Here is an 18,752-nt window from a genome sequence, read left to right as displayed (position 1 = left end):
GAACATTCCACCCAACAACAGCAGAATACACATTCTCCTCAAGTATATACGGAATATCTTTTAGGATAGATCATGTTGTTGGGCTACAAAACAAGTCTCATCAAATTTGAGAAGACAGGAACTATATCAAGTTATCTTTTCTGGCCACATAGTATGAAATTAGAAATTGGTAACAGGAGGAAAGTGAGAAAATTTGCAAATACATGGAAACACACTTCTGAACAACCAATGGATCAAAGAAGAAATCGAAAGAAAAATAAAAAAAAATACCTGAGACAAATGAAAATGAAAACTCAACCTATCAAAATTTGTGGGATACAGCAAAAGCAGTTCTAAGAGGGAAGTTTAAATTAAAAGAAAGATCTCAAATAAACATCTCCAGGAACTAGAACAAGAGCAAACTAGGCCCCAAATTAGCAGAAGGAAGGAAGTAACAAAGATTGGGACAAAAGTAATTGAAATAGAGAACAGGAAACAAAGGGAAAAGATTAACAACACAAATGAGAACTAATAAAGGGATTCAGTAAAGTTGCAAGGTATGAAAATTAACATACAAAATCAGTTGAGTTTGTATAAACTAACAAGGAACTATCAGAAGAAGAAATAAGGAAAACAATCAAAAACGATAAAATAATTAGGAATACACTTAACCGAGAAGATGAAAGATCAACACTGAAAATTATCAGCATTGATAAAATAAATGGAAGAAGACACAAGTAAACGGAAAAAGATACTGCATTCATGGATTGGAAGGGTTAATATTATTACAGTTTCGTATTACCCAAAGCCATCTCAATGCATTCCTTCTCAAAATGGTTTCATGGATATTAACAACAAAGTACAAGCAACAAAACCAAACATAAACAAGTAGGACTACATCGAACTAAAAAAAAATCAACAAAATGAAAAGAGAAGCTGGAAAATATTTGCAAACCACATATCTAATAAGGACTTCATACCCAAAATATATAAAGAACTACAACTCAATAGCAAAACAAACAGGAAAAAAAAACACTAAAAAACAAAAACCCAAACAATTGATTTAAAAATGGGCAAAGGATCTGAGTAGACATTTTTCCAAAGAAGACAGATACGTACATGAAAAGGTGCTCAACATCACTAATCATCAGAGAAATGCAAATTAAAACCATACTGAGATTTTACCTTATACCCAAGAGAATGGCTATTATCAAAAAGATAAGAAATAACAAGTGCTGGTGAGGATATGGAGAAAAGAAAACCCTTGTGCACTTTTGGAGGAAATGTAAATTGGTGTAGCCACCAAGGAAAACAATATGGAGGTTCCTCAAAAAAAAAAAAATATATATATATATAACTACTATATATCCAGCAATTCCACTTTGGGTATTGATCTGAAGGCAATTAAAACACTAACTTGAAAAGATAAATGTATCCCCATGTTCACTGCAGCATTATTTACAACAGCTGAGATATGCAGACAATCTAAGTCTTTATCCATCCATGAAGGGATAAAGAAAATGTAGTACACATATGCAGTGGAATGTTATTTGGCCATAAAAAAGGCAATTTTGCCATTTGCAACAACCCTCAAGGTTAATCCATGTTGTCATATGGGGATGCATTTATCTTTTCAAGTTAGTGTAAATGATATCAGTCAGAGAGAGAAAAATGAACACCATATGATCTCATGTATATATGAAATCTAAAAAAACTGAACTCCTAGGAACAGAAAGCAGATTGATGGCTGCCAGAGGAGAAAAGCAGGAGAAATGGGTGAAGGTGGTCAAAGGACACTAACATCTAATGATAAGATGAGTAAGTTCTGGAGACATAATGTACATAACTGTGACTATAGTTTACAACATTATATATATGAAAGTTGCTAATAGCGTAGATCTTTGTTTGTTTTAAATGTTTATTTGAAGAGAAAGAGAGAGTCGGAGAGGGGCAGAGAGAGAGACAGAGAGAGAGAATCCCAAGCAGGCTCAGTGCTGTCAGCATGGAGCCTGACATAGGGCTCAAACTCACAAACCGTGAGATCATAAACTGAGCTGAAACTGAGTGTCTGCTCCCCAACTGAGCCACCCAAGCACCCTGCTAACAGTATAGATCTTAAAAGTTCTCACCACACACCAAAAATTATAACTGTGAGGTGATAGATGTGTTAAATAATCTGTGATAATCGTTTAGCAATCTATACAAATATACAAATGCACACCTTCAAGTTACATGATGTTATTTGCCAATTCTGTATCAATAAAGGTGGAAAAATCCAATATTAAAAAAGGTTAAGCTTTTCCAAAAACGAATAAATGGGGTGGGAGGAGGCTCTCATTTTTTTAGAAAGGAGACACTAGACCTTGTGAGCGGCATCACTCTGCATTCTCTCTCCATCTCATAGCAAAGTGTTCTTATGTTGGCACTTTTCATACTGAATTAGGGAAAGTGAATATTAATCTGAGCTGATACTAATCACCCATGACAGAAAATTCCCACTCTGATCAAACTTTCATAACATATTAGGAGTAAAAAGCCCTCTCTCCTGCCTCTCACAGGTCAATCTCCACGCTGCCTATAAGCGTATGGTAGTAACAAGCATCTGTCCATCTGCAAAAGGCTCCTTAACATAGGTCAGTGACAATGTGAAAATTGAGACTACAACTGAAACATTACATGGCCCAGTGACAAGGCCAGCCTCCATTAAAGTGGACAGTAGGATCCAGTGTTCCCTTGATTCTCCAGAATGCCAGCATAAAGCCCTGCCCACAATGATGCCACATTGGGAGAATATTAAATATAGGAACTTTTGAGCTGAAAAGACCTTAGGTGTCTTCTAATCAAATTCTCTCACTTTTGAGCTATCAGTTCAGGAAAGAGGCTACTGGAATTTATCTCACCACAAGACATTAAATCTTCTGCAGGAACTGGACATTAACCAGAGCAGAGAAATAATCTGAAAGTCTTTGCCTTCTAATGCAATTTATGATAGATAGTCCTTTAAAATTTGGGGCCCAAATCTAGCTGGACTTTGTGGTGTTTTATTTTTACTTAGTCTTGATCCAATATGGTAGTCTTTGTCATTTAATGGGTTACATTTCTTGTGATTACTGAGTTGTTTATGCCTTCATATTTTGTTTTTTCCATTAGCTAATCCATTTTCCTGGCTTATCTCCTTTCTTTTTCTGGCTTCTTTTAGATTGACAATTTTTTTAAGAAATTTTTTTATGTTTATTCATGTTTGAAAGACATAGAGAGACAGAGCACAAGCAGGGGTGGGGCAGAGAGAGAGAGGGATACAGAATCTCAAGCAGGCTTCAGGCTCTGAGCTGTCAGCAACTCACAAACTGCGAGATCATGACCTGAGCCGAAGTCAGACGCTCAACTGACTGAGCCACTCAGGCGCCCCATAGATTGACAAAATTTTTAATAATTCCTCTTGTCTATTCAGTGGCTTAAAACCAATAGATTGTATTGTTATTCTTCTACTGGTTATCCTTAATATTTTAGCCTACCTACTTAGTTGTATATTTGTACAACAAAGTCTCAAATTATTCAGTATTTCTATCTTCATCCCAAATGTGACACAGATGTTATCATGTGAAAATGACTATATGGCCTTGAAGACTGAAAATTTACTATCTGGTCCTTTCAGAAAAAAATTTGCAGAACACTGCTCTAGAAGAATAGCTTTGTGGGGTAGAAAAATTTTAGGTCAATGGTTATTGTCACTCAACACTTTGAACATATTATTTTAGTGTCTGCTGGTCTTTACTATTGCTTACAAGAAATTATAGTTTTTGTATTACAGTTTTACTATGATGTATCTAGATGTGAGTTTTTCTTTATATTTACTGCTTGGAATTTGGTCATACACTTTGAACCTAAAGAGGTCATGTCTTCAGTTTCTTTTCAGATACTATTTCTGTACCAATTCCTATATTGTAGTCCTTGGTCTATCCTCCATGTCTGTTAACTTTTTTAAAAACCTTACTGATTTGTTTTATTAAAATGTTCTCCCTGTTCATCTACATTTTGAATTATCTCAGTGCTATCTTCCAATTCATGAATTCTGTCTTCAGCTGTTATAATCTAGAGTTTGTCCTGTTACTTTTTTGATTCAGTGACTATAATATTTTATTTCCAATACTTCTTATTTGTTATTTATTGATTGCCTTTCATTGCTCCCCTTGTCTGACAGCTTTCCAATTATCTCCACAAAGTCCACCCCAAACAGATCTTTTATTTTTTTTATTTTTTAATTTTTATTTTCAGAGAGAGAGAGAGAGAGAGAGGAACATGTGTTGGGGAGGGGAAGAGAGAGAAGAGACAGAGGATCCAAAGCAGGCGCTGTGCTGACAGCAGAGAGCCCAATTCAGGGCTTGAACTCACAAACCATGAGATCATGATCTGAGCTGAAGTCAGACACTTAACCAATTGAGCCATCCAGGTGCTCCCCAAACCATCTTTTAATGATATCTCAGAGTTCCTGTACCATGTACTATTGCAAAAACATAGATTCAGTCATGAGGCAGGGGGCAACCTGGCTAAGTTCTTACTTGGGAGATTCTGTGTTCTCCAACCTCCATCACTTTATAATCCAGTGGTTTCAACTAGGGCTGATTTTCCCACAGGGGATATTTGGCAATGTCTGGAGTAGTTGTCATTGTCACAACAAAAGATGGGTGTTTGCTATTAGCAGCATCTGGTGGGTAAAGGCCAGGGATGTTGCTAAACATCCTACTGTTAGAGAACAACCCTATTACAAAGAATTATCTGGTACACAGTGTTATTAGCATTAGGGTGAGAAACGCTGGCACAGCCCCACGCAGTGGTCAGCACTTTTAGTCCCTTCCACGAAGGAGCCACAGCCTAGATCCAGGCTAGCTCCACAGCCTAGCTAGCTAGGCTGGCCACTGAAGCAGCAGTGAATGTGGCCCAGTGAACACTATTAATGTTTTTTACCCCCAGAGGTGGACCTCCTAACCGTCCTTGTTGACTTCCAGACCCAGAGTCACCAAGCCCAAGGACTCCACCCCATTCATGTTGCACTTCTTGTCCACAGAATTATCTTATTTCTGAGCCTAGCCTTTTAAATCTTTTTGGTTTTCTACTTTAATATTTTATCTCTCATTACTATGGATTTGGAGCAGAGATATTGGGCCAAAACATGAATCCACTCAGCCACCTTGACCCAAGCCAACTTCCTAATGGGGTAAGTCTAACTCAATCAACGGGTGTTTTTTTTGGGGGGGGAGGGCTTTTCACATTTATTTATTTGTTTGTTTGTTTGTTTGTTTGTTTTTGAATAAAGATATCAGATATATGAATATGCTCTGACACAACTCCTGATACGAGATAATACCTCTCAAGATAGAATCTTCTCAGTTACTTTTTAGCAGCTAAAATAGGCCTTTCAACAGATCTCCATCTAAAAAGCTTACAGCTGGCAGGTAAAAAAGATACCCCTGGGGTGCCTGGGTGGCTCAGTCTTCAAGCATCAGACATCTTGGGTTAGGTTGGTCAGGTTCCACACTGACAGTGCAAAGCCTGCTTGGGACTCTGTCTGTGTCCCTCTCTCTCTGTTCCTCCCCCCACTTCGGCTTTCTCTCTCTCTCTCTCTCTCTCTCCCTCTCTCTCTCTCTCTCTCTCTCTTAAAATAAATAAATAAACTTAGGAGGGAAAAAAAAGTACCCCTGATGAATGCCTGCACCTTTCACAGGAGCTTCTCCTACATTTATAAGATGCATGGGTTTTAGGGTGGAGATTTTTGAGGACTGCATTTCAAGAAACAGATTCCTCTCCGTGACATATGTTCCTGCTTCCTGTGTTTTGTTGATCCCATGAGAACTGCTGTATGGAAAGGAGACAACTATGAAATGCCCATGGCAGGGGTCTACTTCTCAGACGAGATTGTAGGAGGAGAGTGTGCAGAGGATTGATGACTTTATCACTATATAGTGACCTTCTCTGCCTCTTTTCACAGCAGACCCTAAGGTTTTCTGACACTGGACATTATCATCCAACGTCTTGCTCTTCCAAACCCACTGGGTCTGAGTGATTTAGGGGCAAGATCAGGGCTCAGGTACATGCCGCATTCCACACAGCTTCTGATTCAGATGCCGCACATCCCCTACAGCGTCTCCCCTCTAAGGAACGTCCAGCCCAGGCAGCAGTGCGTTTCCTAGAGATGTACAACGTCTACCCCCAGAACAGTATTTATCATGGGTCTGCTTCTCACTCTCTCTGGACACATTCAATTGCCTTCATGGGACACTTGGCCCAACTGACTTCTCTCTCTGAGGAAACTGAGTTTGAGTCATGAAGACATGGTCATTGCCCTGTGGGAAATCTAGCTAGAAGGTCATGTGGAGTTGGGAGCTGAAGACATCATGTTGGGTTCACAAAGATAAGGCCACGTGTACACAGGGCCAAATGTACGAGAGCACCCAACTGAGGGGCAAGTGAGCACCGAACCCAGCTTGCCACGCTGTGTGCCCAGGAAGGGGCACTTTCTCCTAATTTGCACAAAGTTGTCACATTGGCTAGCAGTGGGTCTTCTTTGCAAGTGGATGAGTGTGGACAGACACATGTGTTCTGCAAAGATAAGAATGAAGGAAATGAGCAGCAGTGATGAGAGATATGTAGCCTCAGGGAGAAGGCAAGAGGGAGCCATTGCCTGGGCCCTGAAAGTACCAAGTGCTTTGTTCCAGTGTCTATAACAACCAGCTCTACTTCCTGCCCTTGGCTTGCAGGAGATGTCCTAGTGTCTTTGAGAAATCCCCTTAATTATCTTTAATGAGTGGACTTCTGTCTCTTGCAATTAAAAATATCCTGTTGTAAATATATATATATTTATACATGTTGTAAATATATATATACACATACACACACACACACGTGTATGTGTGTGTGTATGTGTGTGTGTATGTGTGTGTGTATACATATACACTGTTGTGACTAAGCTGCAGGAGGGCAGGGGCTGTATCCTGTTCACTACTGCATGCTCAGAGCCTAGCACAGTGTTCTCACATAATAGTTGCTCAATAAAGATTTGCCAAATAATGAAACTATATATATATAAGTTTATCTAAGTTTATTTGTCTATTTATTCTTAAGTAATCTCTACACCCACCGTGGGGCTTGAACTCACAACCCCGAGATCAGGAATCACATGCTCTTCCAACTGAGCCAGCCAGGCGCCCTAAGGTTTGCCAAATAAATGCCTGGATGAGAAAGTAGTGACAGGAGTGGTTTAAGAAAGTGGCAGCATTTGAGACTCCTCACCAAGTGCACCTGGAACAACAGAAGGATGAAGGTTTCTTCAGGGAAGTTAAATCAGTAACATTTTTCACCCGAAGCCACTGCCAAAATTTCAAGAGTCTAAAGAAAACACAGTGTGAGCCCCAATATTCAGAGGGCTATGATGCCCACTTAGCAAAAAGAAAATTTACCTTTGTGGTGAAATAAAACTCCTGAAAATGTTTTGCAATTTAAAAACTCAATACCTAAATTGAAAAAAATTTTAATCCTTTCTGGAATCACAGATATTACAGTTGATATGCTCTACAAAAGATTGGCCTATCTAGCACTATTGTTTGAAGCAGGAGCTCAGGGGTGCCTGGGTGGCTCAGTCCGTTAAGCCTCCAAATTTGGCTCAGGTCATGATCTTGAGATTCGTGTGTTTGAGCCCTGCGTCGGGTTCTGTGCTGACAGCTCAGAGCCTAGAGCCTGCTCCAGATTCTGTGTTTCCTCTCTCTTTGCCCCTCCCCCACATGCTCTCTCAAGCTCTCTCTCTCTCTCTCAAAAATAAACATTAAAAAAATGAAGCAGCAGCTCAGAGAGGTTCAATAGCTTACACAAGGTCACACAGCAAACGTAGGGGAAGACAGCCTAGATCTCATGTCTTTGGCCTCTTCAGGCAGTGTTTCTAGTATACCAAACTGTCCTTGGCAAAGGAGGTTCTCTTCTCATTTCTCTGCTACTACAATTAAAAAGATACCTCTTATGCTACCCATTGAAACAGTTCCCATTTACTACTTTTGGTTCTTTTAACCCCGGTCAAATGGTTAGTGTAATGACTGCATTTATGCATTTATAAATTGAGCGCACATTTAAGAAACAACAACCCATCAAATATGTCAGCTTCATTGCAGCTAAAGTTCTAAATGATCAGGTTACCAAAAAAAAAAAAAGTGCAATTTTCTGCTGTATTATTGCCTGTGAAATATTACAAGTGCAAAATGTAATTACCTTAATGCTATTTTTGATATCATATCAGCAAATTATGCTGAGTCCCCACTGTGACACTTCTATCAGGGTAAGCATTATCCTGTTGTGAGTGTCGATCCCTGGGGAAAATGAAGTCGCTCAAACGGTTTGGATGCTTCAGCAATTAGCCACCCCGAGACTGCCACGAAGGGCTGATTCTGAGCCACTTATGGAATGTTTAACCTGTAAACATCTAGGATATTTACCTCCTGTTTGTTTTTTTCCCAATGAAGCCCCAGAGAATCTTCTTTATGCAAGCAAAGGATCATTAAACGTAATAATAACTTTTCTCCCTCTATTTTCCTTCCTAATCAACAGCAAATCCCCTCTGCTATTAAAATGCACACCACGAAAACTGGAAAAAAGAGGTAATAAGTATATATCATGCTGAAGACTAATACCAAATGCCACGAGGAGAAAAACACACACAATGTGATGTGTTGGAGGGTTAGCTATCTTCACGTTGAGCAAACAAAAATAATAACTTCCAGCAACCTCTGGAGGCCAGTGATTTGTTTTCTGAGCTTCAGACGCTTTATCAGGAGATTAGAAAGGATACAAAACACACAAACACTCTTAAGCTTTGCAGAATAGCTTCATTTACTTTGGGTGTGAATACAGTGTGCTCAAGTCAGATCCGACTTACAGTGAAAACAAACAAACAAACAAACAAAAAAAAAAAAAAAACTAGGCAAAAATGACCCTGGGCACACCCAAGGTACCAATATCATGCAGACTTGCAAATAATTCCTCTACCAAAGTGAAAGACTCTATCCTGATCTCACTCTTTTGGAGCTCTGTTAAAAATTAAACTGGAGAGAACTTGTGATATAAATGCAATAGTAAGTTGTCAATATAATTCAGACTTGTGATCGAATTTGGTACAAATTGAGGTTTTGAGGCTCGAGAGTATTCGTAAAGAACTATTTTCTCTGCAGGATAAAACCAACCTCTCAGAAAAGGAACGGTTGCCTCCAACTTGGCAGTCTTTTCAGGCTTAGCTGCAAAGATGAAAATATTAAGGTCAGTTACTAGATCCTGAGCATCTCTGCATTTTCAGTGTCTATTTTAGGTCAAAAATCACCCCTTAGGCTGCCATTCCATCTGGAAAATGTAATTAATAAATCATCAGCTCTCAGCTCTGCACACTGCCTTGTAAAGTGAAAGAAAGCACCAGGAAAGAGAAAGAAAGACGAAGATCTATTTCTTATGTATCAGCCCCTAATGCTGCCCTGCATGCTTTTCTTAAGTATCCCTGGGTCTCCGGGAAAACAAGTGCTTGGATTTACCTGGACAAACTTGGCCTTCTCCTCCAAACACACAGAACTGTCCCTGCCTTTTCTAAACACCTGATCTCCAAGCCTGGGCCTATCACCCATCTCAACCACAGGGCTGGAAAAGGGAGGGAGAGACTGAACTACCTCTCCAGTGGGGCTCCAGGGCTCGACCAAATGCCCCTCCTGTGATGACAGCCTCAAGAAAGCCCAGAGGGAAGGAGGAGACCTGGTTGGGAAGCTCCAGGAGCACCCTTAAATCAGAATCAGATTGACTAGGTTCAAACCCAGGCTCTACACAGCTATGTGAACTTGGGAAAGTGACTTCACCTTTCCAAACCTCAGTCCCACTCCAGAGTAAGCACCTGACTATTAACTGTTATTACTGTGATTTAATGAACTTATTTAGAAAAGAAGCAATAGCATCTCACCCTAAGGAAACACCTCCTGGTAGATTCTGATTCAGCAGGAAAAATCATCTCAGGAGGCTTGGTGGAAGCTGTTCAGCAAAGCAAGCAAGTATTTTTATTTACATTTTTAAGAGGAAACTGATGTACAGAGATGTAAATGGCCAGGCCAAGGTCAAAGTGGTAGTTCAGGCCCCTGGTTTAAAGTCTGCCCAAGACCTCAGGGTTCCACCCCCACAAGGGCTTCACTCTTTTCATCTAATCTGAATGTGTCTCTTGTCACTCTTAGGCCAGAATTACTGTTTTAATATTACTACATTAAGCCTGAAGGCTTACCTTTTTTTCTTGGTCCTTTTTAGCTTCGAATTTATAATATTTACTTGCTCTGCATGCAGTCATGATTACTGTCTGAATTTGACCATTGTGGGGTGTGTGTGTGTGTGTGTTTATACAATCACAACCCTCCACAGCTAACTGGAGTGTGATCTTATTTGGCTTCTGGGTTTCTGTACCTCCCTGCTTTAGAGCGCCAGGTATTTGGGACTAAATCCAGCCTGAAATGTTATGTGCTCTGTTTAGTGCTTTTATGATGATTCTCTTATTATCTGCATGGGCTTCAGTACTAATTGTACATCACAATGGTTGGAAGCAGGCTGCCTGCAAGCAAAACAGGGGTGAGGGGTTGGAACAAACTGCTATTCCATAGAATCCAGGCAAGAAAGGACCAAAGAAAGAGATGTCAAAAGGAAAAGAGAAAAGGGGACAACTTGACTTTGCAGTTCTCTGAAAACAGGGCCTTGTGATGCCCCAAGGGTTAAATTAACTCAGGGCATTTAGCAAAGTGTTCTACCAAGAAAATATCTAGAAGATTAAAATAAATGTTATTCCTAAAATCCTAGGAGGGTGTCCAAAATAAACCTGAATCTGCAGACTCTAGAATCCATATGGTTACATTCAAGGGATGTTTGAAAAGGGAAATACAACATTTAAATTATTAAAATAGTCCAAAGACTTTGATGATAGTTGGCATACTAATTTAAGCATGAAGATTAAAATAGTCAAAAAATAAATTCCCAACCCTGAGTTTGAAAAGAAATTTTAAAAATCATCCTTCTGATATCTATGCTACTAAAAGAACTCACAGGAACATAAGATTATGCTTCCCCTCTACAAAAATATTTCCAATAGCTTAGAAATCACAATGGGCCCCCAAATCATGATCTCTGGTGAAAGACTCCATTTATTGTTACGTGTAGTTTGCAAGTTATTTTAAAAGACCACATATGGCACTATAATGCATCTACAGAACTTTGATAAATTGCATATAGAAACCAAATTATGTGGCAGTTCCTGGCATTTTTATTAGCTTAAAAGTGATTTTAGCATTGACATTTTGCACAGTGTAATGAAACACAAATTATAATTAGCAAACATCTTGGTGTTCATTCTCAAATTTATCTTTTGCAATTCCCAGTTTTCTGACAACAGCTCAGCCACTGGAGATGAGAGGGACAACCATTACCACCAGCCTTAAACTGAACTTCCCCATCAGTCTCTAGGATTTCAGCTCCTTCCACATTTCATATTGAGCTGGTTGGGACCATTTTAGCCTAAGCTTCAGGCCTCTTCACTCCCTGGCGACCCTTTCAAGGGCCTGGATTTAATTTTATGTTTGTAGTTTTGCATTCTCTTTTGTAAACAGGTCTTCCCAAATATATATATTTCAAGCCCCATAAAAACTGCCCATTGGTAGAATGGATGAACCTTCTCTAAGCATCTCTGTTAAGTCACGGATCGCAAAATGCCAGCCCCTTCCTCAATCCCTTCCCAACCAGGCCGCACTTGCCTGATGTTATCGTGTCACATACAGACAACTGCAGAGCGGCTGATACCATGAATGACAGGGTCTGTGGGTGATTCTCTTGTACAATGTAGGCCAATTCTATTAGTAAAAGATGGTTTCTTTTGAGATTTTTCTTTTGTGAACAGAAGCTTCTTGTTGACTAGTCCCTGCTTTTCGTGTGCAATGAAAATTTACAGATATCTCTGGAGTGAACCTTAGCATTCCAAAGCCATGGTTTTGGCCAATTTTGAGCAAGCATAGTTCTTTTAAAATTTTCAGACTTGCAAAATGGTATATAGTTTGGCTTTTTGTCTAAAATTTGGAAAATTTCCTAAAAGTTCCATTTCTAATTTTATTTTGATTTAAAATTTTAATTTATGTAAGCACAGCTCAATCCAAAATGTTTGGTAAGCTTCATAAAAATACCTAAAATATCTAATCTCTTTTTTACTTTATTCAAAATTTGCAGATTTCACAAAGTAGTTATGTCCCTAAACACTGTCTGGAGTCTTTTTAAATCACTATGTAACTGCATTTCACCTTAGAGCTTCTCATGTATATAGCAGTAAGACAATGGGTGAGATCTAATTTTATTGTCACTTTCCTTTTTGCAGGTACTTGCTCATATATAGCTAATGTAAGCCTCTGAATAATTCTATGAGGTAAATGCCACTATCCTCATTTTATAGTTGTGGAAACTGAGACTTGGGGAGGCAAAGTAACTAGTTCAAATCAAGTCATGTAACTAACTAGTAACTGAACAAGTGTGGAGTCCAATAAATTGCATTAACACGAGACAACTAAGTATTTGAATACACATATAACCATTTTCATGGTACACATGAAGAGAGTCACTAAGAAGAGTGCAGAATTTGTCCCTAGTCTGTAGCTCTCAAAAAATTAAAGTGCACAATTTGACAATTCCACAACAAAGAAGGTGAGGGTTTAGGGAAGGTGAGAGCATCATCAAGGACCAATAAAGAGTGAAAAGTGAAGTGTCTCTATAGAGCAAACCTTTCCCAATTCTGGTCACACATTACTAGTGGGGTGGCAGGCAGAAATTGGGAAGAGTCATAGAAGATAATCCAAAATTTCCTTGAAAAAACAAATAAATAGGAGTCCTGAAAAATTCTTGGGCTGCTGAAAAAAACTGATGCAGGTTACCAAGTCTTGCATCCTGGAAAGTATGCTTGATGCTTGAAATTTCAGAAGGAAACAGACACTCCACAGCAACCAAGATCAGGAAGTAGGAGAGATCTTTCTTAGAGGCACTGGGCTTAGCACCAGAGCCTGTACTCCAAGGAGAAGAGAAGAGGTAATCGGGATGGAATCAAGACAGTATCTGTTTAGAAGTAAGTTAAGATGCTGAAGCTGTAAGTTGAAGATCAGGACGTAAGGTCATTTATTCCTCAAAGTAATGTCACTGAGATTTCTCCGTGGGATTCAGCGGACATGGAGGAGTGCCCACCCAGTTATAGTGCTGGAGACTGACAGACTGAAATGGAAACAGCAGAGGCTGAAACACCAAATCAAGGAAGATGGACAGTCTTTGGCAAGAGAGGAATGGAACTTTAAAATGAATTTGGGGCAGAGGTTGATTTTAGGTCTTTTGGCATCGATAAAAAATGACAGCAGCACTCGATTTGATCTTGAGGATCAATGCCAATTCCTTATTAAACTGTCAATCTTTCTTAGTGTCAACCTTAAAGATTTTGATTCTGTGAATGTACCAGTGAACCTGAAAGCTGCAAGTTTCAACAGACCTCCTTGAAAAGTAAACATCAGCCTCTCACCCAGAATTTCTGGAGCTTCTGGTGCCATTTGGTACTACTTTCACACTGATTTTCCTAATAAGCTACAACCAAACAGCTTACTTCATGAATAATTTGCAGAAAATGTCTAATCTTAAAACTACTTTTAAAATAATAGCTGGGGGGCGCCTGGGTGGTTCAGTCAGTTGAGCATCTGACTTCAGCTCAGGTCATGATCTCGCAGTTGACAAGTTCGAGCCCTGCGTCAAGCTCTGTGCTGACAGCTCAGAGCCTGGAGCCTGCTTTGGATTCCGTGTCTCCCTCTCTCTCTCTGCCCCTCCCCTGTTCATGCTCTGTCTCTCTCTGTCTCAAAAATAAATACAAACATTAAAAAAATTTTTTTGAATAATAGCTGGTACTAATTTCCCTGGGACCCCCAAACAACTAAAACCTATCACTCCCCAGCCCTACACCGTGGAAAATCGTAAAATGGCCATGCTGGCAATTGGAAAAATTCTAAGACTTTGATAAATGTCAATAACTGTTCAAATATTTCTCCCTAAAGGATCATTCCTGTGTCATCAGCTCACTTGAGCTCTTTTGGGGCTGTGAAGAAGCCAGAAAAAGGATTCAAATCTGATTTCTCTTTTGGGGGTAGAATATTAGGAACTTAGCTTTGCAGCTCCCAGGAACATGTTGTGACTTGGGTCACTCATCTGTCTACACCGAACTTTAAAGTACACTGATTCAGATAACCCAGGGAGTGAATCACTCACTTGTGCTCAACTACAATTCCAACCTTTATCAGCAGTCTATACCAAGTCACAGAATTCTGAATTTGGTCCTTCATCATCTTTATTTCAAATCTGGGCAAGGTAAGTGTTTTTACATGCAGGGTCTCCTTATTTCCATCCCAGTGAGGCAATGAGGCAGTGAGGCAGTATTTCTCCAACAAGAACAAAAGATCAAGAATATTAAGGACAACATGGTCATCAATGCAGATGTGGATGTGTATATGTATATGTGTATGTGTATATGTAGGTGTAGGTGTATAGAATATGTGTATGTATATGTATACGTATATGTATATACAATGCATAGATGCATTTGCTAGGTGCACTAAGTACTTTATCTGCAGTCTTTGATTCCAGTGCCTGGCACTGTCCACACATGTCTGCCCATATAAGCCCATGGCCTTAACCACCCACTTGCCTTCTTTTAAAAATATATTACTTGAATGCCTGCTGTGCATCAAACATTGTGCCATGGCCAGGAGGTATAGTGATAAACTCTGCCTTTGAGAAGGACACAATCTGGTAGAGGGGACAAGACCATTAACAAATATATTAGCATATGATAATGCAAAAACTGAAGTAGATACAGGGTATAGAAAAGATCCTTCTGTCCAGCAGGGTGGGAAGTGACTCTAGAAATGACTCCCGGCATTGGGTCAATGGGATTAGGGAAGTCCTGAAGGTCATTCACTAAAGCAGCCTAGCAAGCACAAAGGGGAGGGGCATCTTTCTTCATCACTGGATCACTTTTTGGTTTCATTGGGGTAGTCCCACCAGGCATTACCTCAGAGATGTGCTGCTTGACAGGTAACTCCGATAAGCATCAGACCCAATTTTCAGGGGTTGTCCATGAAGCAAGCATCTTCACACACAGAGGGGCGGCCAGTCTCAGGCTTCTCCCTCTTACGTGGACATTTCACTCAGCTCCGCTTCTGTGACCGCCATGGCTCAACCCAACCCAGAGAAGGAGACCCAACTCAAGGGAGGCCAAAAGGCAGCATGTAGATAAGGCTTTGCTCAAGCACAGTAACACAGAATAACACACAGCCAGATGATCTGGATTAAGAAGTTTAGCTCTGGGGCACCTGGGTGGCTCAGTCAGTTAAGCGGCCGACTTCGGCTCAGGTCATGATCTCGCGGTCCGTGAGTTCGAGCCCCGCGTCGGGCTCTGTGCTGACCGCTCAGAACCTGGAGCCTGTTTCAGATTCTGTGTCTCCCTTTCTCTCTGACCCTCCCCCGTTCATGCTCTGTCTCTCTCTGTCTCAAAAATAAATAAAAACGTTAAAAAAATAAAAAATAAATAAAAGAAGTTTAGCTTTCTCTCATTGCCCACTGGGTCCCTTAAAACTCATTCCCCACCTGCTTCTAATCTGCCTTTGTGTGGCAGAAGCCCCATTCCGTATTCCTACTCCAGAAGTGTCGGGCATATCTAGAACCCTCTTTGTCTAAATCCAAAGAGATGGTCTCCCTTCTCTAGCTTTCAAGGTTTCTTTCTTTCCTGTCTGAGGCCTCCTCTTTCCTGGACTTCCACTCTAGGATGGTCACCTGTCCTAAAAGGCAAAGAGACTTTGCCTTTTACTCTCAGGGATGTGACCTAACTCATGATGTCACCACATCAGGTGGTCCAAGATCTACAGAAAAGCCACCAACAAAGTGGAAACACAGGATGCGAGAGTTTGCTGATGGCTGCTCTCAATGGCAGGTTTTAGTCATGATCCATCCACTTGAAAGCAACACAGAGAAGTTTCTCTGGCATACAAAGCAAATGAAATGTCTCTGAACTTGAGAGAAGCACTGTCCAATAGAAACATGGTGTGAGCCACATAGGTAACGTTAAATTTTCCACATTACCAGCCACGTTAATAAAAGTAAAAAGAGAGGCACCTTGGTGGCTCAGTAGGTTAAGTGTCCAACTCTTGGTTTTGGCTCAAGTCATGATCTCATGGTTTGTGAGTTCGAGCCCCACACTGGTCTCTATGCTAACAGCATAGAGCCTGCTTGGGATCCTCTCTCCTTCTCTCTGCCCCTCCCCAACTTGTGCACACTCTCTCTCTCAAAATAAATCAATAAATCAAACTTAAAAAATAAAAGTAAAAAGAAATGCATGAAATTAATTATTTTACTTAACCCAATATATCACATTATAGTTTCAACACATAATTAATACCAATAATCATGAGTGAGATACTTCAGTTTTTTTCATACTACATCTTCAAAGTCCCACGTACATTTAACATTTACAGCCCATCTCAATTCAAACTAGCCACATTCCTCAGTGGCCATTGGTGGCCACTGGCCACTGTATTGGACGGTGTAGCTCCAGAGGCTTACAGTCTAGAGGAGGTGAAAGACACTCTTGCTCTCTCTATAACATAAAGTGATGTTCAGACTCAGTACCTGTCTCCTCCCTTACCCCAGGGATGGTGGCCCAAGACTTTCCAGGGTGAATTTCCTTATGATACCCTTTAACACTAACTACTCTGTGGACAGGCAATGAAACAGACCCAAAAGAGTGGAACATGGCCAGTGCACCCCAGACTGCCCATCCCCTGACAGTTATCACCCTGCCAGGGATTCCTGCGATGGCTACTTTTTAGAAGGGGTAAAAAGAGCCTGTTGACACTTCCACAGCTGAGCTATCCTACCTAGAAGCTTTCACAATTGCTGTCTTTGGCTAAATTTCATCCCATGATCGATCTTTGACCAACTGATTTTAATGCATATGACACTTTGGATATTAATAAAGTCAGCGGTTAGGAACTCTTCAAGTTGCAAGTGACAGGAAAACTAACAGTGACAATTCAAGTGTCACTAAAAGTGACAATTCAAACTAACTCAAGCCAAAAATAGGTGAAGGGCACAAGTGCTTTATCAGTCCACCTAAGTAGGAGGCCCAGAGAGGGTAAGCTTCAGGTGAGGTGGCATCAATTTCGCCTAGGACCCAATTTCACCTAGGACCTGATTCACGGTCTCTCCAGTCTACATTCCTCCACAGTGACAAAATCTTCAAGCTTTACATAGTGGTCACCGGCAGCTCCAGAAAATCCCTTCAGGTCTCAAAGGGACTGAACAGCTGCCCACCTCACATCCAGCAGAAGAAAAACAGCCTCTTCACTGGCTCCCCACAAATCCTAGGAGTCACCCTCTTCCATTGGCCAGAACCAGGTCACATGTCCATGTCTGAATCAATAAATGCAAACGATCCCTGGATCCCTCAACTGTGCTTAGGCCAATCAGAGCCCATCCCAGGAGCTAGAGGAGGGGCTAATCCCTCCTGAGAAGAGAGAGGGGCGAAGGAAAAATCAAGGTCCCTACATGTGAGAAGCTGAAGGTAGATAATGGAGAGGCCCTCCAACAAATATCTACCACAATCAACATGATGCGTCCAAGGTTGTTACTTTATTTTGCTTGACGGGTGGGGACTCAACCAGAGAATTGCTGAATTCTCTGGTAGCTTCAACTATGGCTCACTAAATTTCAGTCCTTCCAGAGAACTGTCACAACTACCGGATTTCTTTGGATGGAGAAAAATCTCTGTAGCACAAAGCTTTTAAAACAAGCCCCCATGTTGGATGGGTTTTTCCCAGAGTCCTCTATTGAAATCCTGACTATAATCCAGGGGTATTAAGACATAAATGCCTCATAAGAGTTAAAAACTACAGAAAGATCTTATGAACAAAGTTCAAGTGTTATGAGCTCGTACCCTAAGATTACACAAATAAGCCTGGTCAGGCATGAGGTTAGCAAATCTTTCAACAACTGTAAAAAGATTTAAGGAAGCCCGTGATGTCATATTTCTGTGACCAGCTCTTCAAACAATTTTTTCTCAAGCTCATAGCTTGCTGTGCTAGTTCCTTTTGGTGACAAGAAGGCAACATGCATATAAGGGAGGGAGGGGGAACTCCAGAAATAAGCAGCAAGGGATACACTTTGAAAAAGAATAATTCTTGGCACTAAAGTATCCTTTAGTATATTTCTGCTCCAGAGGGCTTTAAAAATATCACATTCATTTGAAAGATGGAACGCTCCTCCTAAGTTTATAATCTATAGCAATTACTGTAATTAATAATCAGTGACATCCATATGGGCAGGAACTGTGTCTGTTCTGTTCACCACCGTGTACCCAAGTCCTGGAACACGGTAGGCATTCAGTAAATATTCGATGCAGTGAAATCAGATTGAATTTATCTGGTAGAAGCCAACCTATTTTAATACACAGGCTTGGCCTGAAGATTATTTCACTATTCTAATGTAATTCCTCTAGGTGGTTGAGATTGAGGTGAGGCAGGGGGTGACGGTGGTCAGGGAGTGGTAACAAGCAGAATGCTTAAGGTGACCTAAAAGCAATCATTCCAACAATTCAACCTCAGATTGCTTGATGTGGGGACCCAGAGATGGAGATAATACAAGTTCATGGAGGCTCAGGGCGAGAG

The sequence above is a fragment of the Acinonyx jubatus genome, chromosome D1 (assembly GCF_027475565.1).
Source record: "Acinonyx jubatus isolate Ajub_Pintada_27869175 chromosome D1, VMU_Ajub_asm_v1.0, whole genome shotgun sequence".
NCBI lineage: Eukaryota > Metazoa > Chordata > Mammalia > Carnivora > Felidae > Acinonyx > Acinonyx jubatus.
This window is presented reverse-complemented; position numbering follows the sequence as displayed.